The following is a 27,128-nucleotide window of genomic DNA, read 5'->3' as shown; positions in this document are numbered from 1 at the left end:
CTCACGGAACACCGGAACACTGATCAGTCATCGGCTGTGTCCGATGTGACAGATTGCGCCACCGCGAGCGGCACCGTCTGGGAGGGCGTCATATGACGTCCACTCTGAAGGACAAAAGGCTCATCTGGCCCTCGATGTGCTATAGGCCTGTAAGTCTCCTGTTAATACCAGAAGTTCAGAAGAGCAGCACTGAGAAAGCAGGAGCAAGCAGCACTGAAAGTTCTAAGCTGCAAGTTTAATGTTGAATGTTTATTTTATTGTGATCAATGAAATCAATTACATTTATTTGTGCTCAATTTAATAAGTTAAAGTGGTTGTGAAGGCAGAAGGTTTTTATCCTTATGCATTCTATGCATTAAGATAAAATCCTTCTGTGTGCAGCTCCTGCCTCAGCTCTGCTAATACTTACCTGAGGTCCATCTAGATTCAGCGATGTTGCATGAAAGACTCAGCTGTCCGGGATTCCCCTCCTCATTGGCAACAACAGCGCGGCACCATTGGCTCTCGCTGCTGTCAAAGCCAATGAGGAAAGGAGTGGGGCCAGGCTGCGGCTCCGTGTCTGAACGGATACATGAAGCTGCAGCTCGGCTCGAGTGCCTCCATAGCAAGCTGCTTGCTGGGGGGGCAATCAACAGGAAGGAGGAAGGAGAAAGCCATTAAACAGAAGGGGTAAGTATAATATGTTTGTTATTGTTATTTGTCAAACACAAGGCGCGCGGGCTAAATGCGGCCCCCTCAGGCCATTTCATGTGGCCTTCGCACCTCTCCTGCAGCTGCGGCACCCCCCTTGTCTCTGCCTCCACGTTGTCTCAGTAGTCAGCAGCAGAGAGGACAGAACTCCTTTGCCAGATCCTGTGCTTCTCTGTGCTGCTGCAGAAAGGCACATCTTTGCCCACCCCCCCTTCTCAGCAGACTGCAGCACAGAGGAGGGCAGAACTCCTCCTACAGAATCTGCACCTTTCTGTGCAGCCACAACACCACCTTGTCTATGCCCCCTGGTCTCAGCATTCAGCAGACTCTGTAAGCTGACTCCAGCCTTCCTCTGGTCCTCCTCCAGACCTTGCAATTTCTTCCTCCCAGATCCACCCACATCTTCTTCCTGGCAGTAGCACAAGGTAGGGGGGTGCATTGCAGGGACATAGATAAGGGGGGGGGGGGTTAGGGGGGTTGAAGCACCCCCCCCTCTCCAGAGCATCAGTGTACAATATACATTGAAAAAAATGTTTTTGGTTTTTTTGCACCACACTAGGCTCTACTGCATTGTTATTTTAATGCTGCTGCCTGCTGTTATTCCACCTGAGCACCTGGAGCGCCGCCCAGGCTGTAGGCTTGGCTTGGGATGAAGGAGGCTCTGGCTGACAGTGCTCTCATCTGTCTGCTCTGCCTCCACACCTCCTCTCTAGTCCAGACGGAGACTCCAGAGACATGTTTTGATTTGTCCATCCAGTTAAAGAAGCTTCCAGAAGGACAGCAGCACTGAGAGCAGAGCAGGAGGGAGCGGGCAGCACCTATCCTGCCCACTGACACATATGATTGGCTCCTCCTCCCTTCGAGCTGCCACTTCCTGCCTTTGGCTGTTGCTTGGGGAAGGAGCTGCCTGAGCCTGAGTCTGAGTGCTGTTAGCTCAGCTGAGCCTACCTGCCTGCTTGCCAGTACCATGTGGAAGGATCATCTCAATTTTCTCTGAAGTGCTCCTGTGCTGGAGTCTGGACCTTAACCTTGACTCCAGGAGGACAGGTCACCAACAATCACCAGGTGTGTCTCTCTCTGTGTGCTGTGTTCTAGATCTGAACTTCAATCATGGATCAAGTTCAGGGCTGCTAGAACAGTTGGAGTTCAGTTTTTTTATTCTGTTTTTATAAACTCTTTCATAATATCTTTTCTTATCCTCCTCTTATTTCATGCTTGCAATGCATACCTCAGTCTCAACATTAGAGTGTAAAATGGGTGTAAGGTTAATGATCTCTTACAAAAGCCAATCCTGCCATTCTGAAAATAAGCACAGTGGGCAGGATGGATTTTTTTTCTTTGCTCCTGTGTTATCTTATTTATGACATAGTTTGGCTCTGAAAAAAAGGAAGGCGACCTACAAATGAACAGGCTCTCTCTCCCCATGTGTGTGCTATCTGCACATTCACTTAACAGTGGGAACAGTCTGAGATTTACCCTTAGCTGTATGGAGTGCTGTGCTACTACATTTGAATGCTGCCCTGAAGGTTATTAATCCCTATTTAAATGTATGCTGCTAGCCTGCTACATTGTAGTCCTGCTGAGGAAGTTGTTGACCCTTTCCATGCGATGCTAGGCCTACTGATCTTAGCTTTAAGTGGTAGTAAACCACAAAAAATCTTCTCCCTGAAAGTTAATGGCATAATATGCTAGTATGCAACGCATGCATTATTATTATTATTATTATATTGTTAATAATATCACATTTTTCTTATCACTTTATTTTTTGCTGTTTTGCTACATATTTGAATGTATTCTGTGTTAATTATCTTACAGCAGAGCAGAGTCGCTGCTTATATCACCAATTAGTTGTGGTTTTAATAATGATGTTTTCCAAGCACAGTTTCAAATTTTGGATTATATATATATGTGTGTGTGTGTGTGTCTCTTTCCCTTGTGTGCTCCTCAGGCTAAAACTGCAGTGCTAGGGAACTAGGGATCTGAGATTGTGGGAACTGCTTGCAAAGTTTGTTGACTGAGGTGCTGGGTGCTGAGTCTTCTATAATTGCTGTTGTGTTAGCCTGTTAGGCCCTGGCTGTTCACATTTAGCAATTTGGGATTGTGGGCAAAATATCCCTGTGATTTCGCCCGCCGCCACACCCAGATTCTAATCCAAATCGCACGGCAATGCTGGCAAAATGTAGCACATGTGTTTGTGTTCTATTCATTTTTAGTGGCACCAAAATGTGGTGTGGTTTTGCTGTGATTGTTGAGCAATTTATCACGCAAGGATTCAAAACCACACCATGTTTTGCTGCCACTAAAAATGAAAGAAACACAAACACATGTGCTGTGTTTTGCCAGCATTGCAGTGTGATTTGGAATTGCAGGCAGAATCAAGGGGATACTGCCAGCCCGTGATCCCAAATCACTACATGTGAACAGGGCCTTAATGACATCGACTAAGGCTGGGCTGAGTCTTCCATTGCTGTTGGGATATTGTTGTGTTTACCGGTTGCACCGCATTCTAAGTATCTTCTTTTTTTCTGTATCTCATGTAAAGATGTAAGGAGCATGGGGTGCTCTGGACATCTAATATCACAGATATAACCGGCCCTTTGAGGGCAAACATAATGCTGATGCGGCCCGCAATGAAATTGAGTTTGACACCCCTGCACTAGAGGGTTTAATATTACTGAAGGGTGTCACCACTGACATGATTGAGATTGCCAATATACACAACTGCTTTGTTTATCATTGCACTGATATGCATGGAAAACACCCAGAGGTCTGCCTAGAATATATGATTTACTACACCCACACATGACACTCCCGCTATATCTCTGGAGGTAACAATTAAATAGATCATTTAATACAACTGGTTTATTTATTTGTGGCACCAGGTGCCTGCAGACAATTGTATCAAGGTTAGGGGGGGGTTTATAACAAAACAATCTAATGAAACCAATAAAAGATACTGCTAATATACTTCTGTACAGCTGCGTAATCCCTTTTTGTAACAATTACTGTCCTAATGTGCCGGCATGTAATACGCTTGGGCTTCGCTGCGGGCAAATACTTGCACTGGGCCCCGTGATAAATAGTAGCGTAAATCCAAAATAACGTGGGAAGAAAGAACATTCTTTTACAGTGTAGATGAACCCTTACCTTGTGAAACAACCCATTCTGTTTAAAATAAAAATAAAAGACAAAACATTTGTGTATAGATAAAATAAAATAAAAAACATTATGAATACCTTTTTTATAAGTGGTCACATGACCTCTGTTCTCAGCTGCATAAGGGGGCTTAGAGAGCTGGGGGTGGAGACTGCACGGTGGGTGTGTGGAGCAGAGGGAAAGAAACTACATACACTGATCATCGCAGTGAAAAGCTATGCAAGGGGGCATATCAGCACAAATCTAATCATTGGAGGACAGACAGGCTGAGCTCCCAGCACAGGCAGAAAACTGACCATGCTGAGATGGGTTTGCTCTCATACCAAATAGTGAAGCAGGGGGACTGGGAGGATCAAGTATTTCACACAAAGGAAGCAATGTATAGGAACAGGATGCTTTTTTTAACACAAGTACATGGCACAAAAAACACGTATCAGGAATATGAAATAATCGGGTAACATATTCTTTAGGAACGTATTGCACAAGTTTGAATTATTCCTTAACCCCTAAGCACCTCCCTCCCTCCTGCCCTTTAAGAGGTTTCAGAGAGGGAGGCAGAGCGTGGTTTATGATCATGTGACCGCCATTATTGGCTGTCACGGCGATCACATGGCTGGAAAGCTCCCGATCGCAAGAATCAATTGGGAGCTTTCCGTTAGTCTCTGGTAACTGTGTTATGAGCACGCAGGGTGTGCGCTCTCGGCACAGCTGTGTCGGCTAATTGTTACGCAAATATGCGGTCGCTCGATGCCAAGGCCCACCTACCGAGAGGCCGCATATTTGCGTGCTGTCAGTGCCTAGGGGTTAAGGATGCATAAGGATCAAAAATTTGGTCAGACACCTGTAGTAAACCAGTGTGGTTGGGTTGTCGTATTCTTATATTTTCCATTAGTAAATTAGATTGGGTTGGTACATGGTTTTGTATTAATAAAAGGAGCTTTACTTTTCTTTTTTTTTTGTGTGGCATGGGGGAGGTCATACATTTGTAACGTCATTTTCCGTGAGTAGGGGCAGAGTTTTTTTAACCACTTACCGTCCGCCCAACGACTATATACGTCATTTGTTTGACGCTAAATATCGTGGTTATGGCAGCAGATAGCTTAAAGGGAGTGCTCCTAATCTCAGCTTGTTACCTGTATAAAAGACACCTGTCCACAGAAGCAATCAATCATTTAGATTCCAATCTCTCCGCCATGGCCAAGATCAAAGAGCTGTCCAAGGGTGTCGGGGACAAGATTGTAGATCTACACAAGGTAGGAATGGGCAACAAGACCATTGCCAAGCAGCTTGATGAGAGGGTGACAACAGTTAGTGTGATTAATCGCAAATGAAAGAAACACAAAATATCTTTCAAACTTCCTCGGCCTGGGGTTCCATGCAAGATCTCACCTCGTGGAGTTTCAATAATCATGAGAATGGTGAGGAATCGGCCCAGAACTACATGGGAGAATCGTGTCAATTACCTCAAGGCAGCTGGGACCATAGTCACCAAGAAAACAATTGGTAACACACTAAGCCATGAAGAACTGAAATCCAACAGCGCCTGCAAGGTCCCCCTGGTCAAGAAAGCACATGTACAGCCCCGTCTGAAGTTGTCTAATGAACATCTGAATGATTCAGAGGAGAACTGGCAAAAGTGTTGTGGTCAGATGAGACCAAAATCAAGCTCTTTGGCATCAGCTCAACTCGCCGTGTTTGGAGGAGGAGAAATGCTGCCTACGACTCCAGGAACACCATCCCCACCTTTAAACATGGAGGTGGAAACATTATTCTTTGGGGGTATTTTTCTGCTAAAGGGACAGGACAACTTTACTGCATTAAAGGGACGATAGATGGGCCATGTACTGTCAAATCTTAGGTAAGAACCTGCTTCCCTCAGCCAGGGCATTGAAAATGGGTCGTGGATGGGTATTCCAGCATGACAATGACCCAAAACACACGACCAAGGCAACAAAGGAGTGGCTCAAGAAAAAGTACATTAAGGTCCTGGAGTTGCTTAGCCAGTCTCCAGACCATAATTCCATAGAAAATATGTGGAGGGAGCTGAAGGTTCGACTTAACAAACATCAGCCTCGAAACCTTAATGACTTGGAGAGGATCTGGAAAGAGGAGTAGGACAAAATCCCTCCTGAGATGTGTGCAAACCTGGTGACCAGCTACAAGAAATGTCTGACCTCTGTGATTGCCTCCAAGTACTAAGTCTTTCTTTGCGAAGGGGTCAAATAATTATTTCACTCATTAAAAAGTAAATCAACTTATACCTTTTAAAATGCCTTTTTCTGGATTTTTTGTTGTTATTCTGTCTTTCACTGTTAAAAAAAAAAAAACCTTCCTTTAAAGTTATAGACTGATAATTTTTTTTGTCAGTGGGCAAACGTACAAAATCAGCAGAGGATCAAATACTTTTTTCCCTCACTGTAGGTATAACATGCTTGTTATTTTCATTTTTGTTAAATTACATTTTATAATGCTTTAAGATTTTTCACTGTAATGAGTACAAAAAAAGTAATGTTATTTCTAATTTTTATTTTTGGCAGCTTTTTTAATAGGTTTGGAATAAGCTCAGTTGAATGGTCCAGGTTTGTGACACGAATGAGCATTGTCCTGAGCATTGTGACACGAATGAGCAAATTACAACTGTAATTTTTGCAATTTCTTTTTTGCAACCTTTTTATTCGCATCTTAGGAACATACAATTTTCAGTAGAGAACCAAAGTAGCACGTATATCAAGTACAACAAAAATGTAGAAAGTCATAGAAGAACAGGACTTGACATATGTCTCTCATGACACTCCAGCACAGCTAGCACTGTACAGGCTATTATATGCAGTTATTATAACTAATAGCCTTTGCATCACGGGCTTGAACTAGAAGTACCTAAGCATAAACGTATCATTTTAAGCTCTAAACTGTAAGATAGACGGGAAAGCTTATTTTTTAATGGAAGTTGAGCTCCAGGCACATATAAAAAGCTGTACTTTAATTCAGAAATGTACTCATTAAAATAATTATTAAATGTATTTTTAAATACTGCTAGTGTAATTTTCTGAAATCTGTCTTTTTATTTTTGCTCGTGCTCCAGGTCTCACAATAAAAGTGGGAGAAGAAAAGCAGCAGTGAGGAGCCATCCAGTGCAGTCAGTCTGGGAATTTTTGGAATGACTCTCTCAGTTGTTTTCTGCTCCTTCACTATCCAATCAGGAGGCAGGACGTGGGTAGGTGACCAAGTGGTGCTGCTTATCTGTAACAAGGAAATTATGTTATTGTGTGAATCACAGTAGCTAAGCAAAACCACAAGCATACAGTATATCACCATGTGAATTTAGCTGGCCTGAGTTCTGCTGGAAATGAAATAGCTGAGCTATTTCATATTTTGAGTTGTGAAGATAAACTTGTATTTCCTTTTTGGTGATTTTCCAACAAACAACAAAATAAAACCAGTATGCAGAAGCAAAACCTTGACCAAGTATCCAAACCTGTATACCTGTCCTACCCCACAGTACAGATTAGCAGCATTATAGTAAATGACATAACTTGCGTTTTGATCAAGGCATTTAGTGACAAACAAGCTGAGATCAAATACAGGGCAGTGGTTATCAAATGTAAAAACAAATTCCTGGCAGATAAAAAATAGAATACCAATGAAAAAAAGTTATCCAATACAATAAAACGTGAATGCATTTCTAAAGCAGTTAGAGCAAATACCAGAACTTAAAATGTTACTAAACTCACTACACTAAAATCAGTCTGTTAATGCAGTAAAGCATGCTTATTAAACTCCCTGTGGAACCTAAGGGATTAATCCGCTGCATTGTGTAAAAAGATCCTGTCTTCTCTGATCCTCCCCTTCGTTCACTGTACTCAATCCATCTGCTGATAAGACAGAGCCTTTGGAGTCACTCTGCACATGCTCAGTTTTGGTGTGTATTGCTGGAGAGTATTTTTTTTTTCTTGGGAAGGTGCATGTGATCAGCACAGGGCCAATCAGCACTGTCCAGACAGAGGGTTAGGGGTCTTACAGCCTCATAAGACAGTCAGAGTAGAATGAAAACTCCTCCTACAAGCTTTAACCACTTGCCGACCGCATACTGTATATATACGGCGGCAGAGTGGCTCTCCCAGGCAAAATGACGTATGCATGCGTCATTTGCCTGGGAGGTGCTAGGGGGCAAGCGCGCGCCGCCGGCAGCGCGCTCCCGCCTCCGTTCGTCAGCGGGGAAGCCAATGCATGTGTCAGGTGGCTCCGATTGCTGCCTGACACTCTCGATCGCTCCCCGCAGAGTGACAAGGATCCGACCGTCCTTCTCCCTGGGATGATCACAGAGCTCATGTGATCCTGCTATATAGGATCACATGTCTCTATGGTCATCTCAGAAACCCAACTGGCCAGTAACACATCTCCTGTATTAGAGTGCCCTCACTCTGGATGAAGGAGCAACAGAGACACATTTGGACTGCCGCATTGTCATTCTCGGTGGAGGAGAATTTTAGGTGTAGATTTAGATACACTAGCAAATTAAAGGCAAACTCCTGTAAATACAATTTAAGCGATTACAGCAACAGCTTTGTTCCTTTTTGGAACAAAGGTTTTGTATAAATTAATAAAATCTGACCACTATAAGTAGAGGTGAACCGAATGGAAATTTTGTTGCTGAAACCGAAAATGCAGGATGCACTTGGCTAAAAACCGAATCTGAAAATTACAGTTTTTAAAAAAAGATATATATTTTTATATACAATTGTCCTATATTCGACTTTTTAATTAATATCATGAATTTAAATGAATATGAATTTATTGTCTGCCTTTATTGGCAACTTTAGAGCAAGAAAAGCTCAAGAAAAATGCATCCCTTTAAATTCTATGTACTGTATGTCTTAACACTGGTCTTTTGCTCTTCTGTTGTGGTGTTAAAAATCTTGCTTGCTGCTGGTCAGTTGAAAAAAAAAACACCAAATACGTACCTATTCGTTGAAATGCATTGAAAATGCAGTAAGAGCGTCTCAATAACGCACCTGTGTTACTTTTTTGATGCAGTTTTTGAGTCACATGACCTATGAAAAATGCACCATAAGCACTGTAAAATTGTGCTTATGCGGTAAACATGCAGTGAAATTACGGCAAAATCGTGTGCTTTTTCGGCGTCATTATCGGCAGCTTTTTCTCTTATCAGAAAAAACATTTTCAGCCTATATATTTAGCCCATCAAATTCGCTGTAAAAATGCAGTGACATCATGGCCAAATCGTGTGTATTTTTAGCGCCATTATTGGCAGCTTTTTCTTTTATTGGCAAAATGCTGTTAACACCATTTTCAGCCGATATGTTTCAGACACCAAAATTTTGGTGCATCTCTAATTGTAAGCACCCCTGTCAGTGCTAAATTGTTTTCTCAACCTTCTAACTTCTACACCTGCAGGACAGCTTGTTCTGTTGAAAAATAGACTTACTGGCTAGATCACCGGGTGAAAATAAAGAAAGACTTAAAAAGAAAACTATTGCAGCCATCACACCCAAGACTTGGTAAGCTGCAATATAATACTGTAAATGTTTGCTTTTGGGTTTAATACCACTTTAAGCTTGGATGTCCCAACGTTATAGAAGATGTAATTTTTTCTTGTACCTTGAGATACAAGTATCAATTAGTCTAAATGCTATTGAGAAAATGTGACCAATATATCTCAATAAATTAAAGACAACCTGGAAAACATGAAAAACGGAGGCATTACGAAGAGATGCAGGTAATAGCCTCAGTTGGTACAGTCGAAGTGGTGTGCAGTAAAAAATGATAAACACATTTCAGTGGAGATAATTGGTCTTGAATAATAATAGCCGTACAGAAGAATGCCTTCTCAACCCCTTTCAAAGCATCTTTCATTAGTAAAGGAATTTATTTTGTCCAATCTGACAGAGATAGCTCAAATGGCATTAGGGTTGATTTACTAAAAATGGAGAGTGCGAAATCTGGTGAAGCTCTGCACAGAAACCAAGCAGCTTTCAGGTTTTTTGCCAAAGCTTAATTGAATAAAATGAAGTTAGAAGCTAAATGGCAACCGTACACGGCTGCACCAGATTTTGCACTCTCCAGTCTTAGTAAATCAACTCCATTGTGAGCTGGCCTTAACCTCCCTGGCGGTATGATTCTTTCGGATTTTAGGTGCTGAAAACGGTACAATTATTTTGCATGTAATTCTTAAGAATGAGCAGCCCAAACCAACTATTTACATATGATTTTTTTTTTTACTGTGCGTTCTTCTTTATAACATCTCGGGTATGATAAAGTTTGAAACACAAAATCATAAATTATAATATAATAAAAAACTATAAATAAGTTAAAGTATGTATGTATGTATGTATATATATATATATATATATGTACTGTATATATACAAATATATATATATATATATATATATATATATATATATATATATATATTTATTTTATTTATTTCAGGTACTTATATAGCGCTGTCAATTTACGCAGCGCTTTACATATACATTGTACATTCACATCATTTTATATATATATATATATATATATATATATATACGTATTTGTGTATATATATATATATATATATATATATATATATATATATATATATATATATATAAAAAGTACAGTAAAACTGCAGGAAAGGGCACTGGGGGGCAAACCAATGTGACTATATTTTATTTTGCAGTGTGTTTGGTGTGTTTTACATTTGAATTTGCCGCCGGTTCCACCCCCCTGCGAACGTCACGTCGCAGGAGATGGAAGCCGGGGCACACAGAGGATCGGGAGGAAGATCCGCCTCCAGACACTGCCGGGATACATCGCTGGATTCCGGTGACAAGGTAAGTAACCCCGCTTTCAGGATCCAGCGATTTTCCTAGCGGTACCCCGAGTGTGGCTCGGGGTTACCGCTTTTGGCTCTGAAATTTAACCCCAAGCCACACACGGTAATACCGCTAGGAAGGTTAAAGCTGTATACACAATATACAATTTTCTTTAGATTTTTTTCCTTTAGATTTACCAAAACCATATAATATGAGGTCAAATCTAAACACTATCAATTGGTATGCAATCAGGCAGGCCCCCTGCACTACATAGTTGAAGGTAAATCTAAAGGAAATCTTACAACAAAAGTTGTATAGTGTGTATCCAGGTTAAGTAGAATCGGATTCGGCCTTTTGTAACACAGGGCTCCTGCCCATTGGTAGAAGGAAGAAGTATTGGAGATCAAAATGGAATTGATTAAATTGAGCATGTATATTAAACTTTACACTCTAAATGCAATAGTGAGTGTTTTTTTCATATATTTTCTTTATTTATTTTTTGTTTAGCACCAAAAAAATTTAATTTTTAAGTTGCACAGGAATATTTTATATAATCCCAGGGCAGACATCTCCTGTATATAGTATATACTCAATTAGTCAATTTCCTTGGCAAATTCCCATATATAAGAACGTTCGATTGATTTAGAATAGTGGTCTCCAAACTGCGGCCCATGGGCTGGATGCGACTCATTGCCTGCCTTTATCCGGCCCTTGGGGCTCTAATCCTCTCATTGCTTTAAAGCATTATTCTTTCTACTGACACTAACAATGAAGCTTCATTCTTTCCATTGACATCATTAGAGGGTCATATTTCTGCTCACTGACAACAATGGTGGGTCCCTTTTCCTTCCACTGACACCAACAATGGGGCATACTTTTTCCTCTGATATAAATGTTGGAACCCTTTTCCTCCCACTGCTACTAATGATAAGGCACTATTCCTTCCACCAACACCAATAAAAGGACACTATTCCTTCCACTGACACCAACAATGGGACACTAATCCTCCCACTGACACCAATCATGGGGCACTATTTCTTCATTGACACCAACGATAATGCACTATTCCTTTCACTGACACCAACAATAGGGAACTATCCCTCCCACTGACACCAAAGATAGGGCATTACTCCTTTTACTTACACCAGTGATGGGACACTATTCTTTTTACTGACAACAACAATAGGGGAACTATTCATCTCACTAATACCAATAATGGGGCAATATTCCTCCTCCTATTGGGTGCCCACAGGCACTATGTCATTTTTTTTCCTTTCACTCTTTCCTAAGCCCAAGGCATTTGTACTCCCACTGGCCACAGTCCAGCCCTCCTATAATCTGAAGGACAATAAACTGGCCCTTTGTTTAGAAAGTTTGGAAACCCCTGATATAGAACATACTGTAGTGGCTCAAAACACACATTAACACATCGCACACAGACGGCAAAGTGAAATGGGCCCTATATGGCTCCCTGCTGGATAAGACCTTGTGTGTTAAACTTGCTATACCTATTACAATCTGATTGTCCTATCCTGTAAAGATTTGGTAAAACTATGTTAATCTAGGGCCTACCTTATATGTCTCCAATTAGACAGGCTCTTGCACTACATAACTGTTGGTAGATACTGTTGTACACCCAGATTGTAATGTGTATAGTAAGCTTTACCTAAGGTTCACATTAGTGCTGCTGCATAATCATATGTTTTTCAGTACGTTTTTATAGCGCACTAGGGTAAACAGGACTTAGAGAACTGGTATTAACATGGACGTTTTTCTCCTAGAATTACTTTATGAACATTAAACAGCCATATAACATATGTACTTTGATAACTGCATAGTACCACGTTTGACAGCTGTCCACATTCTGGTTGTCCAGCAAGTAGCCCTGGAAACTGCCAGCCACGAGCAAGTGACAACATGCAACTCATTGTGTCACTCCCAACTCTCTCATGCTATCTATGGCTGGCCATTGATGTTTCGAGGCCTGATCGAAAAAAAAAAACAAAAAATAAAGGATTCCTCAATCTACATAAGTGAGGTGGATGGAGGACTCCTCCCCACTGGGTTATTGTATTTTGAATACATGGATCAGTGGTGCAGACGATTTGTTGGAGGCACTAATCGAGTAAAAAGGTTCCTACAGTCCCGTTCGACAGTAGTCCATCATTAGATCGATTTCTGGTAAGCAGGAATGGCCATAAATGGAAATCAAAACCAAAATCTTGCTGAACTGGACAAATGTTGATCCATCTATGGGCAGCTTATTCATTTGACAGGGCACAGAAGAATTGTTTCCCAATCTGGCTTTAAAATTACAAGTCGTACATAGCATGTGGAATGGAGTGACCCCATGTGTTGCATGGTGTTGGTCCTAAATAGGTGTGAGTTTCCAGTGATGATTGTTGGACAACCAAAGAACAGACACATATCAAATATGGTCCTATGCCTTTATCAAAGAACATGTGTTATAAAGTTTTTGGCATGATAGTCACATGTTTATATCTACACTGATTTAAGTAGACGCTCCTATGCTACTGATATGACATTGCATGGATAGCCCTCTTTTGTGGGGGGTTATGAGTAATGACAATTCACAAACAGGATATTGTGCTAAACCTGTAGGTAAATAAGAGTACCAGAACCTTTGCTAAGCGGAAGAGTGGGTATAATAATAAAATTGGCGGTGCCACCACCCATGACAAGGCCACTGTGAACAGAAGGGATCCCCTTTTCTGGGAAATGAATCAATAATCTAATCAAAGTAATTGGAAGCAGAATAACTACTGCAATCAGCATCCAACATTAACCATAAATATATAGATGCACACCAGTAATGTGCAAGGGTATAATACAAGCTATAGTACACATATCCAATGTACAACAGTTACAGTAAAAGGCCCCAAGGTAGTCCTGGTGGAATTGTGTGTGTGTGTGTGTGTGTGTATATATATATATATATACACATGTATTATTAGAGTTACCTCCAGATGGCTGTTGCAGTTGATTGCAGTGTGGCGTACATCTTTGTGTTTGAGACCTGAAGGCAAGATCAGAGGTGATGGGGAGGTCTGCCAACTGTTGTCCAATCAGCCTGGAATGCAGCTTCTCACTGACAGAAACTGAGGTCTAGCATTGGAACTCAGAGCTACCTATCTACTCTGCTCTTTAGCCCCTCTCTAATATTTTCTAATCTGACATGCAACTTGACCTCTAAGTACCAGAAGTGGCCATCGGATGCCTTACCATGGCTTTAGCCTATGCTGTTTACTGAGCCCTAAGCTAAAACTAGCTTTAGAATCCCAGACCAGAAGGGATAGGGTTACCTAAAATAGCAAGCACTGTATATAAACTCTTTTGCAATAAACAAGTTCACCTTCTAATATACAGCAAGGTGATCACTACCCACATGTAGTAGCACAGACCTAGCTATCTGGCACTTTGCATGTGATATAATAACAAGGACAGGGCAGAGATACGTTGTCTGTCACAAAGATATAGATATACACTCAGCAGCTGCAGTTAAACTATTAGAACATAGGAATACTTGCATAATAGTTCCTTTTGGCTTGGGGTTTAGCAGCATGAACAGGACATGTGGCTGAGAATTTCTCTCTCTGCACTCCCTCCTTCTGAGGTTACAAAGCCAACAACCCAGGGACAGGAAGTTCACGTATAATAAATTTACAGGCATATACAAATTCAGACAGTAGAGGACAGCATATCCCTAAACATGTACATTATTTATGAGGTAGCAAGCAATGTATTACTTCTAAATAATTTTTGTATTTTTTATGTTTTAAATGGGTGATTGTGTTACGGTATATAGCTATTTAAAGTTCATAGCATAATTATAGGGTGGGCCTTTTATTTTATTGTTTTTTTTGTGTGTGTTAAATGTTACTGCAAATAAAAAGAGGAAATTAATACTTAGAAGGATACACAATTAAAGGAAGACTTTCTTGGGTTTGGTTGTGCAATTAGGCAGCTGCCCTTATTTATGGCAAAATCTATAGAAAAACACTCAAAAGGCAGGAAAAATAGAGTCATCAAAAAGTGCAGCCTTGTGCCAGGACACCTGTGTCAAACTGTCAATTACTGGATTCTTTCAAGATGCTGGCCATACGGAATACGGAAGCCATGTACAGTGCTATGTGGATTACATGCAGCGAGAGCTGTTAAATGAATGCATGCTCTAATAAGCAGACATAAAGTCCTCGGCTTGCAGGTTGGGTTCCTGTGTGGCGGAGTGAACGCTATAAATACCGGTGGTGTAATTGGGAATGTCATTAATAATTCACACTGTCTTAATCAATAGATTTCCTCACCTCTCCCAAGCTGGCTGATCTGTATCAGAACATTGATGGGTTTTACAGGTTCGGTGTAGTTAATCATTGGCCAGAAAAGGTTTGGATTACAACTGAAGTCACAAAATGATAATAGCCATTGTTGTACAGACAGTTATTAATAAACTGATTAAAAAAGCAAGACACTGGTTTAATCACTATATAAAATCAATGAACAGCGTATTGACTTTTCATGCTACAACATAGAAATATCTATTACTGTTTTTTATATAGTGCCAACAATTTATGCAGCACTTTACATACTGTATATTCACATTACTCCTTGACCTCTAGGAGCTTACAATCGAAGGTCCCTATGTCACATACATACTAGAGTCAATTTAGAAAGGAGCCAATTAACTTCCCATCATGTCTTCTTCAGATGGTGGGAGGAAACCAGACAAGCGCAGGGTGAACATGCAAACTTCATAAAGGCAGTGTCCGGGTTGGGGTATCAAACTGAGGACTTTAGTTGTGCAAGGCAGAAGTGCTAACCACTAAATTATTGTACCATTTATGTATAATCTCCAAAAGCAAGTGACACAACCAGGACACAAACAGGCTGCTGCTGGTTGACACGTTTCACACAAATATTGTACCTAATCATGATTAAGCACAATGTTTGTGTGAAACGCGTCAACGAGCAGCAGCCTGTTTGTGTCCTGGATGTATCACTAGATTTTGGAGATTATACAATAAATGGTGCAAGGACTTGCCGTGGTGGGCAGCCGTTTCTTCTTGGATTGTATGCATTGCGGAGGCGAGCTGGGGCAAGCACCCACGTGTGGAGTCTATTAGGCTGGTCAATCTCACCTGGAGCGGTGTGTCTCTTCATTGTCCATGTCACTAAACCATTTGTATGGACCTCTCAGTATAGTAGTGGGTACTGTCATTGTTGGGGACAGTGTTATAATGGAAAAATAACTGCACTTTCAGAATTAAGCAGCAACAATATGTGTGACAACACAATTTAGCAATAAGAAAAAGAAAGTTGCCTTAAATAAATCAATACAATCATAAAATTGTGAGATTTAATAAATAATATAGTGAAAAAATTCCATAACTCCTCGATATGAAACACCAGTGAAGTGAAAAAATATCCTCAAACGTAATCCTCCCGCAAATATGTGGTTATCGTCACCCAAAGTGGGGTTCTTTCCACCAAATTAGGATGGCCTCTTCCCATAACATGGATATCTGTAAAGGTCAGCAACACCTGTGGTGTAACCCCACCAATGATTGGCCCTGATTGGCCCTGTGCTGATTACATGCATTCTCCCAAGGAAAAACTCTCTAGCAATACACACCAAACTGAGCATGTGCAGCCCGTCCCCTGGCTCTGTAAGTATCAAGTTATTTTTTGGAGACAGTGAAAGAAGAGGAGGACATGATCAGTAATTTTACACAAGGATTAACCCCTAAGGGTCCACAGTGAGTATAACAAGCATGCTTTACTGCATATACAGACTGATTTTATTGTTTTGGGTTTAGTAACACTTTAATTTCACATTGCTTATAGATACAGAGGTGAACCACGGCTTGTTTTCAAGTGCTTTTATTGCTTGTTCAAATTATGTAAATACTTTTGTGTGCATGATCTGGTCACAGGTACACTTATATGAGGAATGACCCTTTAAAAATGTTTTCCTAGTTAGCAGCTTTGTAGTCACGTCTTGCTATAAAGTTGCCTCAAATGGTCAGATCAAGCGAACAGTCTCTTTTTTCTCTGTGGGTGCCCTTTGCTGGCTTTGATGTTGGAGATGTCAGCCTCTCAGCAGGTGTTCAGTACCTCTGTCTGATCAGCCTGATGTATTACACAACTCCCCTGAGCTAGTTTCTTGGACAAACTGCACTTTTTATATTTATGCGAAAAGGAAACAGTTAACTGATTTGATTTCCAGTCCATAACATCGGCATTTCCTAGTAATTGCTACGCTTGTAATAAAGGCATCTGTTCTCCTTGCTGGCTCTCCTCTTGATGTCTATGCTGGTTGGCATAATGCTGAGAGGTATGTAATATATCCTGGGCTGCCTCCTCCAAGCTCTGCCTTTATGTACAGTCAGGGAGCTCTCTGTTATTTTATACAAGACAGCTGAGCGCTTCACATGCAAAGCACTGCCAGGCGAACAGCATGTCAACCAAGCTCATATACCCTTAGTGCTACTGCCACCTCCAAACCTGACAGGTAATGATAAGCTCTGACAGCATATTTTGCAAACCAAGAAAGCTGGTGCTCTTCTTTTAGGGCTCAGTCACACCTGTGGGCACGCATTAAAGTGTGCATAATGGTGTGGCTACAGTACAACGCATCACAGTGTTTATTTTTTCATTTAATTTGATTAAACCTTACAGATAATTTAACTCTATGCACGGTGGCACATTGTGATAGGTTATCAAGCATCCAATTCCAAAAGAATGCAACACGTATTACTTTTTTTTTCTGTGAATACTTTATATGAAGTACAGAAATAGGACATAAGGCAAATGATCTTGTCTAAGCATTGGGACTGCTTTGGGTAATGCTACACAGTGGAGCCCAACATGACTTATTCCAACACCCTCCTAACAGCTAGTAAATTGAAACTCTGCACAAAACAAATTTATCTACTATGGCTGGATCCAAGCATAATTCTCCGGTATGCCACTCCTATTGTTGAGAGATTGGCATAGAGATTACACCCCGTGCTGCCATGTCGGTAATATCAGGTGCTCCTGGCAAATTACAAAGCTGCTCCCTGTCAACGGCTTCAGGTTTTCCATAAATTACTCTTAAGCATTTACTAGAGGACTGCCCCATTTTAATTAAAACAAAGAAATTCATTTTGGGTGGGATTGCTTCTTAACAAAGAAACTACTGCAGAAGCTGAAAAATTAGTCTGCAAGGTTGCACGAAGGCCCTACTGCTGAAATGTCCTTTCATATTTGCATTTACTTGCTTCTTCCTTGTCTGGTTGCCAGTGGTCTCCTGCAGGTAATGCTGTCATGGAACTTAAAAGACTGTAAAAAAAGTAATTATTTCATTGTTAATATCTACAAACTCTGAAAGTACAATTTGTATATGAGAGTGAGTCCTTGTTAGCTGGTGGGAGGAGACTGGTATGGCGGCGTGCACAAGGTGAACACTGTATCCAATGGTCGCTGGGCTCTTGAAATACATCAGATCACTAGCACTCTATCCAGGATCTGGAGGAGATCGGAGGGTCTGGAGTCTTCCTATGTATGATGGCATTATCTTGGCTTGTATTATCGCTATTTCTGGTGAGTTTATAACCAAGGGGTGTGCACAGCGGTGTGGTGAAGGTTCCTTCTTTCCAGGTGTGGAGAACGATTGAGGGTCCACACACACATTTTTTGGATTGTCACCTTTTGGAGGATGTTGGGACTTATTGCATGAACTTTATTGATGATTCTACCTAAGACAGTTTTCATTTTATTCAGCTCCGTTATATGCATATATCAAGTGTGACATGTATGTAAAGATATATGATATAGTAGCGCTGCTAGTGTGTCATTTATGGTGTAGCTTCACGCCTCATCACCTAGTGTGTACACCATTGTCTATATAGTTTTCATTTTATAGCAGCAGCTTATTTTGGAGTGTCCAGTTTTTAGATTTTATTCTAAATTCACAGTTTGAGCGCCGGGTGAGCAAATTGCTTTCTTCTCTTTGGTTTTGCTCCTGCTGATTTTTACAATTTGTATATGCTGACCATATCATAAAGCCCGTTGCAAATTTACGAAAACAATAACCCATCTAATCAAAAATTGGTTTTAAATGTGGGCCCTGGTATTCCTAATCTGATACCTTACTATAGTAGAAGAGTAGGTAGTAGAAGAGTAGGAGGGCAGAGCGCCCCTCCTCTGAATAGTTCAGGCCTATTTTAGTACAGCAGCTGTCTAAATAGAAAATACTATACAAAAAAAAAAGACCCTGTCTACAGCTCCTCATGACAAAGTTCAGAGGGGAAGAGTGAAACACGTTGGGGGTGTGGTCTGGTCGGAGTCCAGGCTGAGGTTGCCATTCATACACCATTCCAGGGACAGAACAGATGTGCGGCTACAGGGAGTCTTTTCTTTGCCTACAAGTCCCAGTTGGTGGTTGTATGTGATAAACTTTGAAATTTGGATATGTATATTTTACAACAACTTGCTTAAAAAGAGACACTTTTAAAGGCAGGAAGGAAAGGAAGAATGAAAGAGTGAAAAAAATATGGAAAGAAAGGAAGGAAGGAAAAAAAAATCGAAAAAAGAAGGAAAGAAAAAGTAAGGAAGAAAGGAAAAGAGTAATAAGTTATAAGAAACAGAAAGAAAGTGAAAATGCGTCTGCATTTATTTCCAATTTATTTGGTGTATGTCAAGTTCTGGGGGGGGGCGGAGGTATTATTAGACCAGTGTGGCCAGATATTAGAGTTAATCCTTCTTCTGTGGCAACTGTTTTCTCCTCCAGCAAGTGTTTTCTCCCATCAATTGGTTAACATTAATCACCTGCACCTGGTGACCCCAAAATCTACTTGTTAGAACAGGAAGACATGCCTCGTCCCACACCATCAGCCTTTTTCTGACATTACATCCGGGAAATGTAATTTACTTGCCCCTTCCTTTTCTGAATGAACTATTCTTAGCTGAAACCTAATTTACTGTGTTTACTATGCTTCAGTTTGTAAATGAATAGGAAGCATGTGAGTTCTTTCTATTCATTCATCTGTGCAGCTGAGCCTGCAGAGAAAGGGACTGATGAATCTATGTCCTTAGCCCCTTTCCCAGTCTTAAATGTGAGACATCAGCGGTCCGTTTTGACTCCTAATGATTTACCTACCCCCTCCCCCAACAGGGCAGTTAAAAAATGTAAAAAAATAAATATATACATAATTCTAAAAAAAAAAAAAAAATAGAATAATTAAATTCTAAAAAAATAATTTTAAAAAATGAAGGACTTGTTCACATGTTCTTTGCTATCTATAATTTCTGAGAAGCATAGGGTCGCAGCCATGGCATGTTTCCACCCTTAGCCACTCCCTCTGTTGCTCAGTGTTTCAGATTTGGGGTGCACACCCTAATGCAATAGGCTGCGCACACTTATGGCAAGGCATAAAGAATGTGATGGTGCGGTAATGTGGCCCCCCAACATTATGCTGTGCCCCCCCCCATATGCCCCCCCAACAGGATCCCACCTCCAGCTCTGGTAAGCCCAGATTGCGGGATCCCGACCCGCCATCTCAGAGCATTATTGCGAAGAACGGAGTCTGCAATTCCGGCTCCTGTCACAGGCGGAGTGATACCAAATGCATTGGAGATTGTGTGGAGAGAGATGGTCTAACTATCAACTGGCACCCTCCCCTGGGATACATTTTGAAATATAGGTGTAACCAGGTTGGTAGGTGACTATAGGGGTGGGAAAGGGGAAGGGGGAAGGGGAGGGAGGCAACGGAGAATATATCTACCAAACCCTGGATATGGGGTTTGATATACATCTAAAATAAAATAAATGTAGATTTAATGGTTTGCAAATCTGTCTGACATATATATATTGTGTGGATCCTGAGGAAGCTAAGGCAGCGAAATGCGTCGATCCACTAGCAGATCATGTTATGGATTTCAGATATACTGTTATACTCTTAATTATATATATATTGTATTTTCTATATTTTAATAAATGCTACTTATTTTTTAATTTATGGCTCTTATGGTTGATATATATAGGCACAATTAAATCCCCATATTCAGGTTTTAGTAGATATATTCCCCATGGCCTCCCTCCCCTTCCCCCTTCCCCTTTCCCACCCCTACAGTTGCCTACCAACCTGGTTACACCTATATTTCAAAATTATACCAAATGCACTCCGCCTGTGAGAGGAGCGATACAGGAAGCATCGGTTCTGCTCTCTATTGCAGCTGCATGCTTCCTCCAGTGCTGCTCCTGTCATACTGCGTTTGTGTCTCAGAGGAGCCAACTGTCCCAACCAGCAGTACCCACCAGCAATACCAGCCAGCAGTGCCCACCAACAGTCCCAGCCAGCAGTACCCACCAGAAGTACCGACCAGCAGTACCCACCAGTAGTACCAACCAGCAGTACCCACCAACAGTACCAGCCAGCAGTACTGACCAGCAGTACCCACCAGTAGTACCAGCCAGCAGTACCCACCAACAGTACCAGCCAGCAGCACCTACCAATAGTACCAGCCAACAGTACCCACCAACAGTACCAACAGTACCACCAACAGTAGCAGCCATCAATATTAGGCTTTATTTCTGCATAAACTGGCACCAATACTAGGCTTTATTACTGTGTAAACTGGCACCAATACTAGGTTTTATTTACTGTGTCTACTGGCACCAATACTAGCCTTTTTTACAGCACAAATTGGCATCAATACTAGGGGTTAATACTGTGTAAATTGGCACCAATACTAAGCTTTCTCACTGTGTAAACTGGCACCAATACTAGGCTTTCTTACTGCGTAAATTGGCACCAAATACTAGGCTTTTTTTACTGCATAAACTGGCACCAATACTAGGGGTTATTACTGTGTAAACTGGCACCAATACTAGGGGTGATTACTGCATAAACTGGCACCAATGCTAGGCTTTATTACTGTGTAAACTGGCACCAATACCAGGCTTTATTGCTGTGTAAACTGGCATCAATAATAGGCTTTATTACTGCATAAACTGGTACCAATACTAAGGGCTGTTCCCGCATAAACTAGCACCGATACTAGGGGCTATTACTGCATAAACTGGCACCAATATCAGGGCCTTTTACTGCATAACTGCAACAATTACTAGGGGTTAATATTGCATAAACTGGCACCAATACTAAGGGCTAATACTGGGTAAACTGGCACCAATACTAGGAGCTATTACTGCGTGAACTGGTACCAATACTAGGGGTTATTACTACGTAAACTGGCATCAATACTATGCTTTATTACTGCGTAAATGGGCATTGATACTAGGGGTTATCACTACGTAAACTGCCACCAATACTAGAGGTTATTACTGCGTAAACTGGCACCAATACTAGGCTTTATTACTTCGTAAACTGACACCAAAATTACGCTTTATTACGTGTAAACTGGCACCAATACTATGGGTTATTACTGCGTAAACTGGCACCAATACTAGGGGTTATTACTATGTAAATTGGCACCAATACTAGGGGCTATTACTGCATAAACTGGCACCATTACTAGGGGTTATTACTGCGTAAACTTGCACCAATACTAAGGGCTATTACTGCAAAAACTGGCACCAATACTAGGGGTTATTACTGCGTAAACTTGCACCAATACTAAGGGCTATTACTGCATAAACTGGCACCAATACTAGGGGCTATTACTGCATAAACTGTTTGCTGAAATTGCTTTAAACTATAAAGAACAGCTTTTAAGAGCTTTCCTCTTTCTCAGGTATGAAGCAATACCTGAGAAAGAAAGGAAAACTCTGCAAAGCTTGTCTTTTAAGTGTTAGGTTAGTACAATAAAAAGGTATCATTGCATACTGCATTACTTTCGTATTTTGTAACCTTAATTATATATACTGTACACTTATTTAGTTTTTTTCAGTGGTATGATATAGTGGTGAAAATTATGAGTGCCCCCCCCCAGTTTTGACTGTGGTATCTTATGTGCCCCCCCTATATATTGTCCCTAGAGTTGCCACAGTAGTGCAGATTCAGAATAGGGAATGTACATCATGCCAAATTGCATTAGGTGGTGCGAAATAGGCAATGTACAACATTGCATCTGATATTAGGAGGTGTGGAATAGGGAATGTACAGCATAGCATGCAGAATAAGTACGTATGAAAAAGGGAATGTATAGCATGGCATATGGAATAAGGAGGTACAGAATAAGGAATGTACACCATGACATGACGATTGATGTGTTGTGGAATAGGGAATATACAGCATAGTGTACAGAATGAGAAGGTGCAGAATGTACAGCATGGCATGTGGTACGAGGCATTGTATACAGAATGAGAAGGTATAGAATACAGAATTTACAGCATAGCATATGGAGGAGGTGGTGCAGAATAGGGAATGTGCAGCAGAGTGATACAGTGCCAAGTGCCTCAAAAATGGCTCCTAATTCTTAGGCTGACCTTATCCAGATCTCCTTCAACGTGCGACCCACGGTAACAGCTAACCCACTTGCTGCTACAACTTGTAAACACAGAAGCCAGCAGAGGAAGTCCACCACACATGCCCACCCTGCAATGCTTTACACAATGTCATCATTCAGAGCTTCAGAGAAGTGAATAGTGGAAGGCTTCCTCTGCCAGCTTTTGTGTTTAGAAGTGACAGTGGCAAATGGGTGAGCCTTCACAGAGGGTCCCATGCCATAGCAGCCACAAAGGCTTCAACGGCAGCAGTTCTGCCAGTGTCTGGTATATCTAAGCCAAAAAAAAAGGTTTTGGCTTTAGTTTTATTTTAAAAGTACAAATTGTTGGGTTTTAAAGTGCAGCTATTCTTCGGATGTCCAATTTTTATTCCTTTTAAAGATATTTATGAAAAAAAACACTTTTAACTATGATGTACCTGTACAGAATGTCCCTTTGCTAATCCGTACTGTCCTTCATATTTTTTTACAGTAGAGAATAGAACACTACATATTCCCACAATCTTACTTGTATAATAGAATAATTCTTTAATATTCATGCCACCTCTAGGACTAGTTGATCCATAAATAATTCAGTCCTTTATTAAAGTGTAAGTCCAATCCTTTTTTTTTTTTTTTTTACTTTGGATAGATTAGGAAGAATTAGAGCCCCTGTTTATTCATAATTCTCTTTGTGTCCCTGTTGGGTAGATTTCCCCTCTTAATTTGTCATGGTAACCATTCCAAGAGTGATGATGGCAGGGAAAAGGCGTGGAGTCTTTAGCCAATGGTGACATAATTTAGGTGTAGCTAAGCTATATTTCACAAAACCTAAAGGGAACCTGTATTGAGAGCATGTCTTTACTGCCCGTCTTCTGAAAATTCTTGACTGCCTCTACTGTGCAGATTTACCTACTTTCCTACTTGCCACTTAAACCCACTTCCTGCCCAGGCCAATTTTCAGCTTTCAGCGCTGTCGCACTTTGAATGACAATTGCCCGGTCATGCAACTCTGTACCCATATGAAACTTTTATCATTTTGTTCACATGAATAGAGCTTTCTTTTTTGTGGTATTTAATCACTACTGGGGTTTTTATTTTCTGCTAAACAAACAAAAAAAAAAAGGCCAAAAATAAAAAAAAAAAAACCCAAAAAAAACACAATACGGTTTTTATAGTTTGTTATAACATTTTGTAAACAGGTCATTTTTCTCCTTCATTGATGTGCACTGATGAGGTTGCACTGATGGGCACTGATAGGTTGCACTGATGGGCACTGAAAAGGCGGCACTGATCGGCACTGATAAGTGGCATTGATAGGTGTCACAGATCGGTGGCACAGTTGGGCACTAATGGGCAGCACTGAAGTGCACTGATAGGCAGCACTGATTACGAGGCACTGGTTGGCAGCACTGACCGGCACTGATAGGTGGCACTGGTGGGCACTGATAGGTGTAAGTGGTGGGCACTGATAGGTGTAAGTGGTGGGCACTGGTAAGTAGCACTGGTGGGCACTGGTAGGTAGCACTGGGGGGCACTGATAGGCAGCGCTGATTTGCACTAGTCGGTGGCACTGGTGAGCACTGGTGGGCACAGATGAGGCGGCAGTGGCTCTCACTGTGTTCGGGACCGATGTCCCTATGATAGAAGCCAGTGATCAGCGTGGATGACTGACTTAGGCTTCCTGGCGCGGTAACGTGATCGGGGCTTGGAACGCACGCCGGCTCCAGTGCACAGAGCGCCGATTGCAAGGCCCCAGAGACCGCTGGATAAACTTAGTGCTGATCTAAAGGCTTTATTGTATGTGAATGTATATTTATACTTTTTAACAATAAACTGGTTTATGGACGTTGCGCCATGATGGCTATCCTTTACTTTACAAATGCATGAGAGGGGTTGCCATAGGTACCGGGACCACAGGCAAGATCGTAGGGACCCACAGAGGGATAATATTAGGGCCTAAAATATACCAACTGCTGGTAAGTGCGTATCTTAGCAGGTGCTGGATTTGCACATAATTGGGTGAAGCACTGCGTGATTAAGAGCTACTTCTTGGCACGGAATGGAATAATGGACACTTGGATATTTGAGATAAATGTTGTTCTTTTTAATTCACTAATCTGCACATAAGATTTGATATGATTGGTTTAAAATAATTGAGGATATATTGTTTATTATAAAGTGTTTTTGGGGATAATTTGTTTGCACCTATCATAGGTTAGCACAGCTATTCACAGTTTTTTTTTTCACACTTATGTGTTTGGAGACACTTTTAGCTGCAAACTAATTAATTTATATTTCAAAACTAGATTTTATTTGTTGCGCCGGTGACACCCATATAATACACACTGTTAGCCGATTACCAGCTTTGTTTACATCACGTGATCAGTTGTCATTGGTTGACAGCTGATCACGTGGTAAGGGTTGGGATCATGGACTCAATGGGCTGGTACCGTGGACTCGCTGATTACAGAGCAAACCGCGCGTGTCCCGCTTATGCACTGGAGGACGTACATAGACGCCCCCCCGGGCAATTTAGGCCTCCAATGTAGCCGTCTTTTGGCTATAGTGTGGGCAGGAAGAGGTTTGAAAAAAAAGATTGGAACTTTTTAAGTGTTGAACTCCACCCATTTTGATAACTTTTTATGTCTTTATGACCTGGCTTTTACCTTTTCTTTAGTTTGTTACGTATCTGTTGGTAGCAGCCATAAATGGTACTGCCCAGATTGGAGCTAGGATAACTTGCCACACATTTGTGGCACTGCTGAACTGTAAGTCTTGTTAATTTGCTGCTCATTTTCACTGGCAAGTTTTTTTTTTTTTTTTCTTTAATTAGCCCGTAGCGTGTGAAACACACTCAAAAGACTTCACCCGGTGCATAAAAAAGTGCACACACACAAACGTGAGGAACACAAAAAGTGCACAGGGTGTGCAAACAAATGGTCTTCCCTCCGAAGAGGTAGGACCCGAACCACGATCCCCCGGGGCGCAAGACTCCTGACAGGGATTTAAGGTACTCATGGTCTGTCTGGCCGAAACCAGACTGACCCCGTTCTTCAGGGGGGACTGCCGAAACAGCCCCCACCGAGTACTAAGTGGGGCTCCCCCGAAGGGAGACCCTGTTGGTGATTTCTCTTTATATTCACCCTAGATACCTTAAATGTATATTCAAGAGTTAAGTCCCTGACTTAATAGCAATAGTCTAGTCTGTTCTATGCAAAAAAGGCAGAGCTCTGGAGAATGTTTTATCCTGTTAAAGAAGACACGTGCAACCACTGCTCAGTCTAAAACATTCTTAACTTTATTTGCAAAGCGATGTAACTATTATACACAGAATTGAACAGGAAATACAGTTGGGAGGGGGGAATGAGTGCTCTCAGGAAGAGTCATGTCTCACAAAAGTAGAACAATGGGTTAATACAGAATGTTCATTAGAAATTGCAAAATATGCCTTGTCTAGACCCTAAGACTTAGTATAACTAAAGAGGAAGTTAATGTGCGATAAAGAATGTATCTTTAGCTAAGGTGTGAAAACACTGAAAAAACATATCGGGTGATTTACTTAGGTCATTGTTTGTGTTTAACTAAAGACTTAAAGTAACCTTAACTGAAACAAGTCATTACAAGTCAGAGTTGTAAGAAAGAAAATGGTGTTACACAGGTCAAGCTAGAAAATGGTTGCCAGCAACTAGAAAGAGGTCCTGTCATTCCCCTTCAATCCCCTCTAAAAAATCATAATTTCATATGCATGATTTTTCTCCTTATCATTTATACGGTGTCATCAGAGGACACCAGGCCTCTCTGGAAAGGAATAGCAGGTTAGGCGACAATGTCCTTTGTTTCCTTAGTATAATCAAATAAGGACCTAAACCTGCCCACCTAAACGGTAGACTTAGCTTTCTTAGCTTTATAAAACTTTACGTATTCCTGGTAATCAAAAGGGGTTTGGGTTTGTTGGATCAGAACACCTTGTCTAGCTGTTAGAAATGTGTCAACATTTTCAGCATCTCTGTTAAAGTAC

Source organism: Pelophylax lessonae (assembly GCF_965119305.1).
Source record: "Pelophylax lessonae genome assembly, chromosome: 6".
NCBI lineage: Eukaryota > Metazoa > Chordata > Amphibia > Anura > Ranidae > Pelophylax > Pelophylax lessonae.
This window is presented reverse-complemented; position numbering follows the sequence as displayed.